The 14,102-nt window shown below is 36.5% G+C and overlaps 1 protein-coding gene across 2 annotated transcripts in view; it reads right to left on the bottom strand.

Moving 5' to 3' along the window:
- Positions 1–8,212, bottom strand: part of LOC107047734 (zwei Ig domain protein zig-8) — an 82,109-nt gene extending 73,897 nt beyond the window's left edge. For both annotated transcript variants that reach the window (XM_015270549.1, XM_015270550.1), the window contains exon 1: positions 7,993–8,212. The gene's annotated coding sequence lies outside the window, so the exon portion shown is untranslated. The remainder of the gene's footprint in view (positions 1–7,992) is intronic.
- Positions 8,213–14,102: the final 5,890 nt, after the last annotated feature.

The raw sequence follows: 14,102 nt of genomic DNA, 5'->3' as shown, positions 1-14,102 counted from the left end.
AAGTACAAACTTTGAAAGAATTTCGAAATTTTTGAATAAGCTATTAATCCACTTTTGATTCAGTGGAGCGTTTCGCTCTCCCCCACCCGTATCTTAATCACTAAAAGTGATTATTCCGTCAACAGCAGCGTTCATAATCACGCTTGAGACCCATTCTGCAATTAATTAATTTCTCCAACATCTTCTATTACTCTTCTGTCGTCGTGGTATAGTCAAAGAACCCAGTCCTGTCGAAACGTCATCAACCTGACACTAATGTGAATTGCAATGCCATGGGAAAATACGTAATTACAGTGCTGCCTTAATTAATGTCTTTCGAAGCTCACAGCGGGCATTCATCACTGCCGTGAAACGAAAATAAACGGAGATTTTGAGCTCGTCATTACTCAATTTACAATTTGGAATTCAGCGTAATTCAATCGTTCTGAAAGTCCAATATCCAGCGGAATTTTACTGGCTCTCAAAGGCTCGTGGAATGTGTGCAAATGTAATCAATTATTTCCTAAATAATTTCAGACTAATTGAAATCCAATTGTCCGGGGAAGAATTTCCAATTTAATACTTGCACCATTGATACTCAATCGCAAAAATATTAACGAAGCTAAATATTTTCATTGAAAAAATATGAAATTCCAGAAAGTTTTTACAAATCATTGATAAACAATGTCCGTAACATTGTTGAAACAAATCTTTGATTTGATGGTCTGAAAAAAACGGCGTAAATGCTCTCACTAGCGTTATTCCACTCCACCATCGTTATTACAGAAGATAAAAAACGTTGAAAAAAAATAAAAAAATTGAATAAAAATGGCTGAACGGTGTGCATGAAATGTATCCATCGTGTTCGTATTGTATTACGAAAACTCACGAATTCCACTGTTATAAAGGGACAGATCCATCCTTTGCATGAAGTTTTTTCCTAATTTCAAATACAATCTTTGAAATATAATTTTTCTCTCCGATTGCCTTATTTCACTGTTGAAAATTTTCGGCCGGTACCTACACTTTTCGGAAATTGTTATCAGATTTTAGTTTCACTCAAATTTCAAGAAACTTCGTCATTAGAAATTCAGACTTTCATGAAGAAACCAATGAAAACAGTAAATTTCAGTTTAATTGTTCCCAAAAAATGAGTTGAAATCAGAAAAAGTGCAGTAAATATATTCTGAAATTTTCAATTAATTGAAATGCATCGTAATTCGGTACTGAATTGTCATGATTTTATAGAAAATTCAAATAAGCGGAGGAATTCTCATCTCGATGCTGTTCAAAAATTTGGGGGTTCATTGAATTTTCAGTAAACTATGAAATTTCATAATTTTTCCCTCTTAAATCGCATTCAATGTCACGGAAAAAAAAACATCTGAATTGAATATAAAATAGACTTGCGTCAAGTATATTTTATTATACTCAATTGGGGGATGGGTATTTCAATTCGAAGATGATTCTTTTGTATCAGGCCGGATTGTAGCAAGCCCTCTTAAGTGTAATATAAGGGTCAGACACTAAATGTCAGAATATAAGGGTCAAAAAGTGGAGTTTAAAAAATGAGGGTCAGAATATTAGGGGCAAAACATTAGGGTCAAAATATAAAAGTAAACAAAGTGGGTGTCGGCAATGAGGGTCTGAATATTATTAATATATCATGCTTGATCACCGTTTTAGCCCTTATATGACCCGCATTGCTTGACACCCACTTTTTTTACTTTTATATTCTGACCCTAATTTTTTGATCCTAATATTCTGACCCTCTTTTTTTAACCCTAACATTCTGGCCCTCAATATTTGACTCTGATATTCCGACGCTCATTTTTTAACCTCCACTTTTTGACCCTTATATTCTCACCCTTAGTGTCTGACCCTTAAATTACACTTGAGAGCGCTTGGTACAACCCGGGCTGATACGAAATAATGATCCTCGAATAGAAACACCCATCACCCATTCGAGTATAAAATATACTTAAATCAAGTATATTTTCTTCCGCGGTCACTCTCCTGAAAATTACAAGTCAACTGTCCGTAAAATTAAAATTTTTCTCAAACAGTATTGCATATTAATTTTTTATGCTTTTTTTCTCCCGTATATTTAAAAAGTATGGAATCCCCAGAATTTTCCCAGATAATTGGGTATTAGCGGTTTCATTCGAAGTGTTAAAACGACAAAAATACGGTAAAAGTGTTAATTAATATTGAGTTGAAAAAGCCACGGAGAAGAGGAGAACACTCAGGTGTAAGAGCCCACAGGCTTCAGTGGTACACCCCGCTTACGGTCTATTTATAGGGAATTCGTAGGTACGAGAGTTTCCCTCCGGTTTTTCAACCCGCACTCTCATGTTTTGATGAAGTTACTTCATTCACTTATTACCGAGTTATTCAGGAGATAGTGCGTACTTTGTATCGCGATTTTTGATCCTATTGCAGGGCTGTTGTTTCACTTTGAGCAACAATTTGTAAACGCTATTACAATTTTTTTATGGAGTTTAATTAACGGGTCAATATACCTGAGTTAAGAAAAGCACTTTGACATGTCAAAGGATGTTGAAATCATGTTTGGCTATGAAAATTGTTTCATCTTTACTTTACGAAAATATACTCGAGAAAATGTGTATGAAATACTTTCTTGAGATATTCATTCAATGGATTCTCATTCTCATTTAATTAAAAAATGTGCTATTCTCCTATTTTGTACTGTATGCACCTAGAGAAATCGTTTATTTAAATTTAAAATTTACTTAAGACATTCAAGTAGTACGAGGAATTTTTTAGGGGGGGGGGGAGAGGGGGGGAATCCTTTTCAAAGTTTATAGAATAGACAAAGAGTATTTATTGATCACTCGTGTATAAAGCGAAATTTTACGCACGTTCCGCGTGCGCAAAATCCCACTTTGCACACCTCGTGATGATAAATAGGGTTCGATACTCGTGGGAAGTGTTGACCCATGGAAGCTGTGACGCGCTCGCCGAACGCACTCGTATTGAAATATACTATTTCATCACGCTGGGAAGAAAAGTGAACTTTTCGGAGTGAAAAGTGAAATTTCCGCCACATTGTGAGGAAAAATATTATTCGTAACTCCTGAAAAAATATTTTTTAACTCGTGGGATTATATCACTCGCCTTCGGCTCGTGATATAAACCTCCCACTCGCCAAAAAACACTTTTTTGCACTCGTTATGAAATAGTATATTTCAGCACGTGTGGGGCAATATCGTTTTTAACGTGTGTGGGGTTTACAGCATCAGCCAAAGGCGAGTGATGTAACCACACACGTTAAGGACGAAATTTCCCAACAAGTACTGAACAAAATTTTATGTCACGAAGCCTGAAACCGGCTGAATTAGACACGAGACGCGAAGCGTCGAGTGTGTAATCCAGCCGGTTTCAGGCTTCGTGACATAAAATTTTGTTCAGTACTTGTTGGGAAATTTCGTCCTTAACGTGTGTGGTTATATCACTCGCCTTCAGCTCGTGATATAAACCTCCCACTCGCCAAAAAACACTTTTTTGCACTCGTTACGAAATGTACTATTATGTCACGAAGCCTGAAACCGAATTAGACACGAGACGCGAAGCGTCGAGTGTGTAATCCAGCCGGTTTCAGGCATGAGTGGCATAATATACTATTTTGACACTCCAGCTACGTTCACCTCGTGCCGAAAAGTAAACGAAAAGTCTTTTCGTTACAATATATCGGCGATATAAAAAAGAAAAAAACGAAAAAGTCGAGACCTAGGCAAAATAACTGCTCAAAAAAATCGTGACGAGATGCACAAACCCAATGTCTTTCGAGATTGCAACGATTCCAAAACTTTTGATGTTTTTTCAGATAGTGATGACCTATCCAAAAAATTTATCGTGTAGTCTCGACGGCATCACTAGTTAAACTACCTAGAAAAAGTTATAACAATACTGGTATGCACTTTTACCAAACGACGGAATTTTTCAGAAAAATTCTAGTGCTGTTAAAGTACAATTTCTAAGGATTTCTGCAAAAATTTCCCGGGATTTCTGTGAAAATGTCATATAAGAACGGGAAAAATTCACCAGCTACTCATTTTCTCATCGTGCAGATTACCAAAGAACATTAAATTGCCAATTTTTCCACTCTATATTATTCTCGAGAAGAACTTCATTGTAATTATGATTAGAATCTAGAACATGTTGTTTTCATCAGTCGTATCGCTTTCTGCAATGAGAATAATTATAAACAATTAATCGAAAATACAAAATATCGCATTTAACGGAAAAAAAGGACATAACGAAAGGGCATTAACGATGGCGCGAGTGCATAAAAACAGCAATGGATGGATGAGAAATAGTATAAAATACCATAAAATGTAATTACCCCTAACGCTAACATCACCATACGATGTCGTGAATTTTACCAGTAATAGGGCGAGAGTAACAGACTAGCATTATCTACGTGCACATAACGTGTTTTCACGTGTGTGGATAGTGTAGTCCGTAAAATGAGTGGAGAAGGAAATTTCGGTGGGGTTAGTCCCAGTTGAACGCAGTGAGAGAGTTTATTCGGAAGTGCCGTTTGCCGAAACAAACCCCTCTTGGTTAGTATCCCCGGTTTGTCCTCTCTCCAGTCGTGTTGGCAAACAAACCGAGTAAATAATGTGTACGCGCGTGTACACCAGCAAATGTGTTCATTATTTCAATGTGAATTACCACTGGGTTAAAGTTTGTTTGGTTGTGATTCGAATTATTCTACGTTTTGTCAACTAATTAAGGCATTCGTTATTGTTTACAGTGGTTGAAGAATTATTACTGCGGTGTACGTGAGTATTTTTAATTGTTTCAATTACCACATTTGTCTTCAATTACTGTCGAATGAAACGTTTAGATGATTGTCGGTACAACGAATGGATTCAGGAAATTTGCATGCACTGTGAGTAAAAAATTAAATTTTATGAAAAATCGACTGCTAATTTTCAGGACGGTGACTCTGAATGCGATTCATGAGGAAAACAAGTCGGAAATTGCTTTTGTGTTGTATATAGTATAGTTATTTTTACTAATAAATTAGCAATATGCTTCTACCAAGTGTAATTAATTGTTTATATCATTTTATTAAATTGAATAAGATTTCCTTTTACCTAATTTTGTCAGATTTTCAACTTATTTGAATGTTATCAGCATCATTATTCTTATTATCCCTTTTTTTCCATTCAACCGATTGTCTTTTTTACAGTTCTATCTCTCCCCACAGCCTTTCGATCAAATGTTGATAGAAAAATTTTATTTATACATACTTGAATTAATTTGAAACATCCCATTTGAAAAAACCATCAGAAAGCTCACTTTCAGGGATATTCATGAAAAATTCAAAATTTTCAACAATCATCATAAAAATCAAATCAACCAATATAGCTATTGTCATCCTCTTTTAACTTCAACTTAATGGTATTAAAACAAACATTTGAGGCTATGATGGAATTCATTTGAAGCATGATATTCAAAGATATCTCCGGAATTCTGATTTTTATGAAATACAAAATTTTTGCAAATTTTCGAATAAATCAAAATAATGATTATTGCTATCACACGGAGAGAAATATTCATAAAAAATTACCAGAAAAAAGACGTAAAAATTACGTTTCGAAACGTAATCTGGGAGAGAAGTAAAATTCAATAAAAAGTGTCAATCGTCACGTAAATTCTACGATCTGTTCCGTAAAAATTACTCATCCGTCCGACGCCTCACGGCTAGCCATGAGTCACCGTGAGGGGGAGATTTTAACAACACGTTCCGTAATTTTTCCGGAACTTTTCGTAAAAATTCTTAAACATCCAAGAATTTTCATGTTCTGAGGCATAATAAGTCTTGAAGTTNCTTTTTGTAAAAATTCTTAAACGTCCAAGAATATGTTCTGAGGCATAATAAGTCTTGAAGTTTCTGTTAGATTTTACAACTTCCAGAAAAATTACGTGACTTTTTCGTATTTTTTCGGTGACAGACCCGAAAATTTACTGAACGTTTCAGATTTATTCTCTTATATTCCTATAGAAATTCACTGAAAACGATTCTCGCTTGCGGATTACGTGAAATGTTCCGTAATTTTTCTTGAATATTTCTCTCCGTGCACCTTCGTCTTCGAACTCGGTCAAAAGGACATCCAAACCAACTTTTAAGCCATCATTCAATCAAGTCAGAACATTTTTTTTAGTTATCGTGGAGCAAGCAATTTTCGAAAAAATTAAAAAATGGAAAAAATTAATTGATGAATTAAATTTTAATTAATGGCGATCGATAGAGCTCAACAATACTTGCATTTGAAAAAAAAAGATTCATTTCGGGCTTGTTGGACCATAATGGTTGAATATAACACAAAAAATCCAAAACTTAAATTTGAACGATTACAATGCTTCCATTCAGAAGCAAAGATCATGAAATTTCAGGTTTCTTTGAAAATTCAGAGAAATTCCAGAATTTTAAATAGCATAAACACGAGAATGTCTCAATTTATTGAATTTTCAATAAAATATGAATATTCGATGCCGAATTATACTGAATTGTGAGTGAAATCTGAATCTTCATGATGTTTTTACCCCGAAATCGCATTCAGTGTCACTGTCTTGAAAATTCAAGAATATATTTACCTAATTTTCTTGTTTTCTATGAATTTTCAGAGACAAATGGAACTGAAACTTACAGTTCTCATTGATTTTTCCACGGCATTCTTAATTTTCAATGACGAAATTCTGTGAAATTTCAGTGGAAATTGTATGCGATAAAAATTTACGAAAAATGGACCGGAAATTTCAGACAAAAATTTTTAACAGTGTGAATAAAAATAATTTCCCTCCGGGGGCATGTGCTCTAGAGATATTTGCAAATAAATTTGAATGGGAATACACTTGCTCCTAGTTTTATTGTGTACAGAAACTGGGAAGTGACCGACATTCACACTGCATGCATTTCGCGGATGTCCGTCAATCACCGGAAGACAGTGAGGAATAGAAATAAAAGGTAAAAGAATTGCTGAGAGAGAATATTTTTCACGTGTTTGATCAGCCTCTGGTGCAATATTTAACTCCATCTCGTACTCGTTATTTTTTTTTCTTATAAGAGATATTCTGGCGATGATACACATAAAAAAGTTTAATACACGGAGAGAAATGTTCAGTAAAAATTACGGAACTCACAATTCGCTCACCGATTACGGAATCGACTCAGAAAATTTAAGTGACGGTATCGTAATTTTTCACAGGAGATTCAGATAAAAATTACGGAACGCTCTGGAAAAATTCCGTGAAGGTTCCGTAAAATTTCCTACAACCGCATTTCGCTTCGGAATTACGGAAAAGGTACGTAATTTTTATTGAATATTTCTCTCCGTGTAGTACAACAGTAAATTCTGGGAATGACTGTGCAAAATTGAATACACACTTTTAAAAATTTTCGTCTGAATTTTCTGTGCCAAATTGCAGAAATTTTCATCGTATTCAAATTCCACTGAAATTTCAGGAAATCTTGTCATTGAAAAATCAAATATTCCATTGATTTTCTCGTCAAATGATCTGGAAATCAGTAAAATACTTGATTTTTCAGTTCAATCATTCCATGAAAATTAATATCATGAATAGTAAGTAAATCCCTCTACCAATGCATTCAATTATCTCAACTGTCCACAACGTTTTACTTTTTTCTAACATCCTATATTGGTTCTCTTCATATCGAATCATTATATTTTTCTCTCGTGATATTATCTATAAATTCAATATCATAAATTGACTTGCGGGGTCCTTCCCACATCGATAGTAATTCCTTATTCTTTTCAATTCTATTTCCCCCACATTCTTTCATCTTTCGCAACCCACTCTATTATATTTGTCACGCGTTCGTGCCACCCTCTCAAAGCAATCCGCCACTTCAATGGAAAAATTTCTCCCCGGAATTATTTCACGCTCGAAAAATTCGTCGCTCCAACGACACAAAAAAAACCAGAATAAAAAAAATTCTAATGCTCTCAGCAAACATACCAGAGCGACTGAATTGCGTATGAATTCCTCGAATTTTCACATTTTTCCGCGGAAACATGGATACAAATACCAAAAATTTGTCAATCAATTTTATTTGACCTGCACCTGCAGCCCGATGTAATCCAAATGAACAAATAAAAACACAAAAAAACGAATAAAAAAAACTTGAATAAAAAAAATTATGCCAATTAGCGCGACATTCTTCAATGAAAACACGTGATGCCGGTTGGATTGCGTACGAAATACTGAATCCGTCCTCACAACAACCGTGTGGAGGCCCCTCTCGCCAACAATAAATCCAACCGCGAAGAAGTGTGGGAGCGTTACCCTAGTGTAAAGCCCAAACCATGAGGCACAGGGAGGGGGTAAGAGAGGCACACCACGTTTGGATCACAGTTTATCCATCGTATGGGTGCGTGTGTCATAAACGAGCGTTGATTTTACGTTTGTAAACTCATGTGTGGACCCAGCGGTACCGCAGGAGGAAGGAGGGGGTCTCCACATGCTGCGGAGATTTGTGCCCCCACGGGCGTCATAATTTGTGTTCTTTCCACGGCCACGCTTGTGCTCCACCCGCTCACCAATTCCCTCTTCTCAATTCTCTGTTCCTCTTCCCCTCGTTCACCGTCAGTCGCTCTATCCCGCTCTCTTCCTGCCACTGCGTGGCGCCAAGGGGACAGCATTTGGAGTCATGCACCTGACCCAGACACGTTCGCACATGCATCGGAAATATCTGTGCACAGAAGCCCTCTTTGAGTGCTCCAACTAATGAGTAATTCCATTTTTTAGCAGTGCCAAACCGACCAAAAGCAACTGTAATGTAATTAAATGAACAAAAAACACAGAAAGACGAAGCAAAAAAATTAAAAAGCAACAAATTTGAGTATGTGTATTTTTAAGTCATTTAGAAAGATCAGGTAGTCTAGTAATTTTTATAATTGAGAAAAAATTACATGGCAAAACGTAAGAGTGATGCGAAATACTCTTTCGGGACTCTTACCGCAACTGTTTCTCTGTATAGAGACGGGTCCCTGTCAATCAGTGACATTAATATGAAAATTAGTGATGATCTCCCTGAAAATTTGTGACAATGTCAATGGAAATTAATGATGATGTCACCCCAAATCAGTGACATGTTCCGGAAAATTAGGGATATGTTCCTGAAGATAAAATCGTTTTTCCTCTGTGCATGGTGGTAAGGATCATCCTAATCATCAGTGATTTCTATCACTAAAATTTGTTGATAAACTTCTAACAATTAGAGATGGATCCCTGAAAAAAAGCGCTAGTTTCCTGAAAATTAATGACAACGTCCCTAAAATTTTGTGACAGAATTACAGAATTTCGCACTCGTTGACTGTCGCAATCACAAATCCCTAATAATTGAGAATAAATTCCTGAACATCAGTGACACGTGACGTTTATAACATTACACTCCATTTCATCTTCTTCGTTAAAATTAAAAGCAATCTACCTTATTTCACATACATTCTGCTTCCTCACATCCTCAATTCCCCAGACTTACGGAAGAATCCATCGCATCGTAAAAAATGATATTTTTACCCTTGCTTATTTTCTTTTCATCTCTTCAAACTGGGTGAGAGCGGTTAGAAAGACGAAGAAAAGGGTGGGGACACGAGTTGGAAAAATAAAGTATATGTGAACGGCAACATTTGCGAGAATGCAATACATTATCCTGTGGGAGTAAATTCACGAGAAAGTACGCGAGGCGTCGCGACAAATCTCCTTGGCCACGGTAGAGACCAATCCTGTGCGTGTCTCCCTTCCACTCACTAGAAAAATAACAACCCCGGAAGAAAGGGAGAGAGTGAGAGGCAGTAGTGAAAGAGACTGGAGGTGTGTGTGTGTGTGTGTGTGGATCGAGAGCATGTGAGGGCTACACTGGACGACTCGTTTCGAGCTCAACCCTTGGTGCACCATCGTGCATGTGCCGACGGAGTCCAAAGGAGACGGGGGCTGAAGGAGCCAGCAAGATATTATGCAGATAAGACATTCATTGCCATCGGAACTCGCGATCGGGTACCGCCTTTATTTTTCGAGATGAATAGAAATGGAGCCAAGAACACAGAATGGAATATTTCTGGCGAGTGGTGGGTGCGGAAGTGCGAGGGGAGCAAATTCCATTTTATTGAGGGGCGGGGGAGGCTGGGCGAGATGAAGAGTAAAGACATTTTTGGGCGACAGTTCTGACATTCTTATTCGTGACAATATGACATCCTGATAAATTTTTTCACGTTTAGTTCACGCACTGATAGACTGATTCATTTATTCCAAACGAGATTCGTTAGCTATTAACGAATGGCAGAGTTGAATATGACCAAATGAATACTCGTTAATAGTTAACGAATGGTTCACTTGAAAAGTGAAAATCGAGTCAAACAAGGCTCCTCAGCTGTGTATTTGTTAACTATATATTACTGGCGAGTGGTGGGTGCGGGAGTGCGAGGGGAGCCAATTCCATTTTATTGAGGGGCGGGGGAGGCTGGGTGAGATGAAGAGTAAATACATTTTTGGGCGACAGTTCTGACATTCTTATTCGTGACAATATAACATCCTGATAAATTTTTTCACGTTTAGTTCACGCACTGATAGACTGATTCATTTATTCCAAACGAGATTCGTTAGCTATTAACGAATGGCAGAGTTGAATATGACCAAATGAATACTCGTTAATAGTTAACGAATGGTTCACTTGAAAAGTGAAAATCGAGTCAAACAAGACTCCTCAACTGTGCATTTGTTAACTATTAACGAATGAACATTTGGTGAGACCGAGTAGACCCTCGTCTCTAACCAAATCCATTCGTTAACAATGACTAATTTTTTCTTTCAGTGCACTATCAATTTTTTATGTCATGGCTACGTCAAAAGTGCGACTTATTACTTTATTTTACGTTATTTTGCGTGAACAAATTCTTATTATTCATATTATTCAAACTGGAGGGAAATCTGACGTTTCTTGAATTGAAAAGTTTTCATTTTAAAACGTAAACCAGAAAGAACGGTTTCACTGAAATTTCATCTCGTACTGGGGTGGGATAAGATAAAGAGGAAGCGGTCTTTCTGGCATTCAGGTCTGTGTTTTCCAGATGTTTTATTCGCGTTATTGAATTTTTTAGAATTTATTGAAGATGAAGGCGGCAAAATCTTCATCGTAAATGAATTCTGATCTTATGTGTACATACACCGTATGAATTATAATTCATACTCACCCAAAAAAGTACTATTCCGAAGAACGTAGGCAAAAATTCCGCAAAAATCGACATTCCGATGAATTTTCTTTCTCTTCCTCTTTTCATTCCAAACATTAGTTATGAATGAATTATCATGATTATCACAGTTGATTATTTGTTATTGAAAGGATGATCCAGGATTATTTTTGTCATTTGACAGGGGATTAATTGATATTGGAAAGAGTGAATACTCTTTCCCGTATCAATTATTCATGTTATTTCAAAATGGATTCAAAATGGATGAAAATTCCCTGACGATTCTTGAACTGGAAATTTCTCATTTTAAACCGTAAAATAGAAAGAACGGTTTCACTGCAATTTCATCTCGGACTGGGTGGGATGAGGTGAAGTGTGAAGATATTTTCGAGCGGTATTCTGGCATTCACCTCTGTGACAATATAACATCATAAAGTATTCATTCATGTTTTATTCGCGTATTTGAATTTTTCAGACTTGATTGAAGATGAAGGCGGAAAAATGATCTCTTCCTGAAAGGGGGGGGGGTCTGTGTATGTAGCACTTTGTGACGAAAGAAGGGAGGGAGTTGCTGAGGTTCTGCTGTCGCACCATATTTTTCCTCATTTCTAATCGACGAAATCGTCAATGCAATTTTCTTCTTGTGCCCTTCTTCTCACGAAAAAACAGGTTTTTCTGTACTGTTTCTCACGATTTCTCGTCTGGGAATTGGTATTACATACTTCCCAAACTCGAAAACTTGAAAATCACTACAGAAAAATATTGTTCCTGGGCTGTTGCGATGGGGTTTTTTCACTCGTGTGGTTGGCCAGTTCTTGCCCGGCTCGGAGGCCACCGCCACACGAGTAAAAAACCCCATCGCAACAGGCCAGAAAAATACTATTTTTCATGAGCTCTTCAATCTATACGCAATATTTACAATGAGGAATTTCGAAATAATGGCAACAATTCAATTGGTTACGAAATGTTCAAAGAGCACTATTAAAAAAAAGACCTTGAATTCAATTTAAAGGGAAAAAGTCAATGGAATTTCAAGCTGAAAATTGAAGTAAAGTGTCAGTTTTTTAACGGCAAGGAGACGGAAATTCCACAATTGACATGAATTTTCCCTGAAAATCCAGAGGAATCTGGAATTGAAGAGGGATTTCTCCGAATTTTCCTGATTTTTCACTAATTTTTCCGGAATAATTCAACTTCAATTCACAGTTCCCACAGATTTTTCCACGAGAATATGAATTTTCATTGACAAAATTCGTTGAAATTTCAGTTGAGTGTTACTTGTTACAAATTCCCAAGACCCTTATCGGAAATTTCAGTGAAAATTTTCCAACACCGAGCATCGCTTACAGACTTAATTATCACCTAATGATTTGCGTTTTGTTGAATTCAATTTTATGAAGAAACTAAAAAAATCGCGGCAACAGTGCGGGTGCTCGTGGATTTTGTTCCGTAATACCAGAATGGCCATAAACAATAAAACAAGTGAAATATTTTTGCTAAACTATCCAGAATAACGCTACATACGACAAGTCCGAATAGTTCTACGAATGTCCACGGTACGCAACATTGTAATACAAATTGAGAGACATCAACAGTGACCCGTTAACACATGTAAATTCCACCATGGATATTAAGACAGAAAATACTTACGAAGTAATAACACGTGTCAGTGGATCCTGTAACATTAACTGGGCGAGTGAGTACTCTGCGGGTTTCTGACATGATTCTGCAACATTGTGAAAATCCTCCCGCAGTGCCCGGACCTCACCCTCCGCCACCACTCCATCAACGCCGGAACGCCAGTGCGAGATGTGCCCGCAGTCGCTTGTCCAACTGTTTTACCGTGTATATAGCAATGGCGCCACCCGGTTAACGCTCGCCTATAATTAAGCTACTTGTATTCGCAAAATAATTGGAGAGTAGAGTATAATTGGCTGAGCATAACATACGTGGTGAAGCACTGGGGTTTATAACATTCAGCATCAAAGAATAATCTGTTTTCATGTTTTTAAACCGAATACTTTTGCAATTATCGAACGAGAAACAGTCAATTATGGTCGATTGGTTAATTCTATCTTCATTTTTGGTAATCCAGAAATTTCGGAATGAATAGAATTGGGTTGCAGCTAACATCAAATTAAATGAATTTCATCATTACCATGCGCAATTATATCGGAGCTTGATTACATTTTGCTGATTTAATTAATTGGCGCGGTAATTGTTTGAGTTTAATTTTTTGATCCGCCGGGAATTATTATGGGGATCAATAATGATGTTTAATTACAATGAAATTGATATATCAGTAACTGCATTTGAATTGTTTAATTAATTGGATAATTGGGTTGTTTGATATAATATAAGAAGGAATAGTAATTATTGGATTTTCAAGTGAATACATGCCGAGAAATTACGCATCTCAATCAAATTAAACTCTCAGTGAAATTTATCCCTTCCAGTTTTCCTTTGATCTAAAATGTTTGATGAATTATGATTTGTTTATTCATGTTTCATAGAATGGGATTCAATTCTCTTCTGTTTGTTGGGCGGACTTCATGAAAATTCGATGCAAGAGGATTGTACTAATTAAAACCGCCTTAGTTTCTTCCTTCGTTCGAGATATCCGCTTTGTTCGAGTTATGCTTTTTTTAGAAAGGATTTTTAATATCTGAAATAAAGGATATCTCCACTGAGAAAAATATTTCTAATATCTGAAACATATTTTCTTGAGAGAAGTAAATTATTTTCAATGGCTTAAATCTCAGAATGTGTGCACTTCACGGAACTCGAATAAATTTTCATTCATCACTATCGTTCCGCGTTACGTCATGAATATTTTACATATTGCAATATTGGAAGTGCATAACGAAAAAATCATGAAAA

This window comes from Diachasma alloeum, unplaced genomic scaffold (genome assembly GCF_001412515.2).
Source record: "Diachasma alloeum isolate Michigan unplaced genomic scaffold, Dall2.0 Dall_scaffold_78908, whole genome shotgun sequence".
NCBI lineage: Eukaryota > Metazoa > Arthropoda > Insecta > Hymenoptera > Braconidae > Diachasma > Diachasma alloeum.
This window is presented reverse-complemented; position numbering and strand designations above follow the sequence as displayed.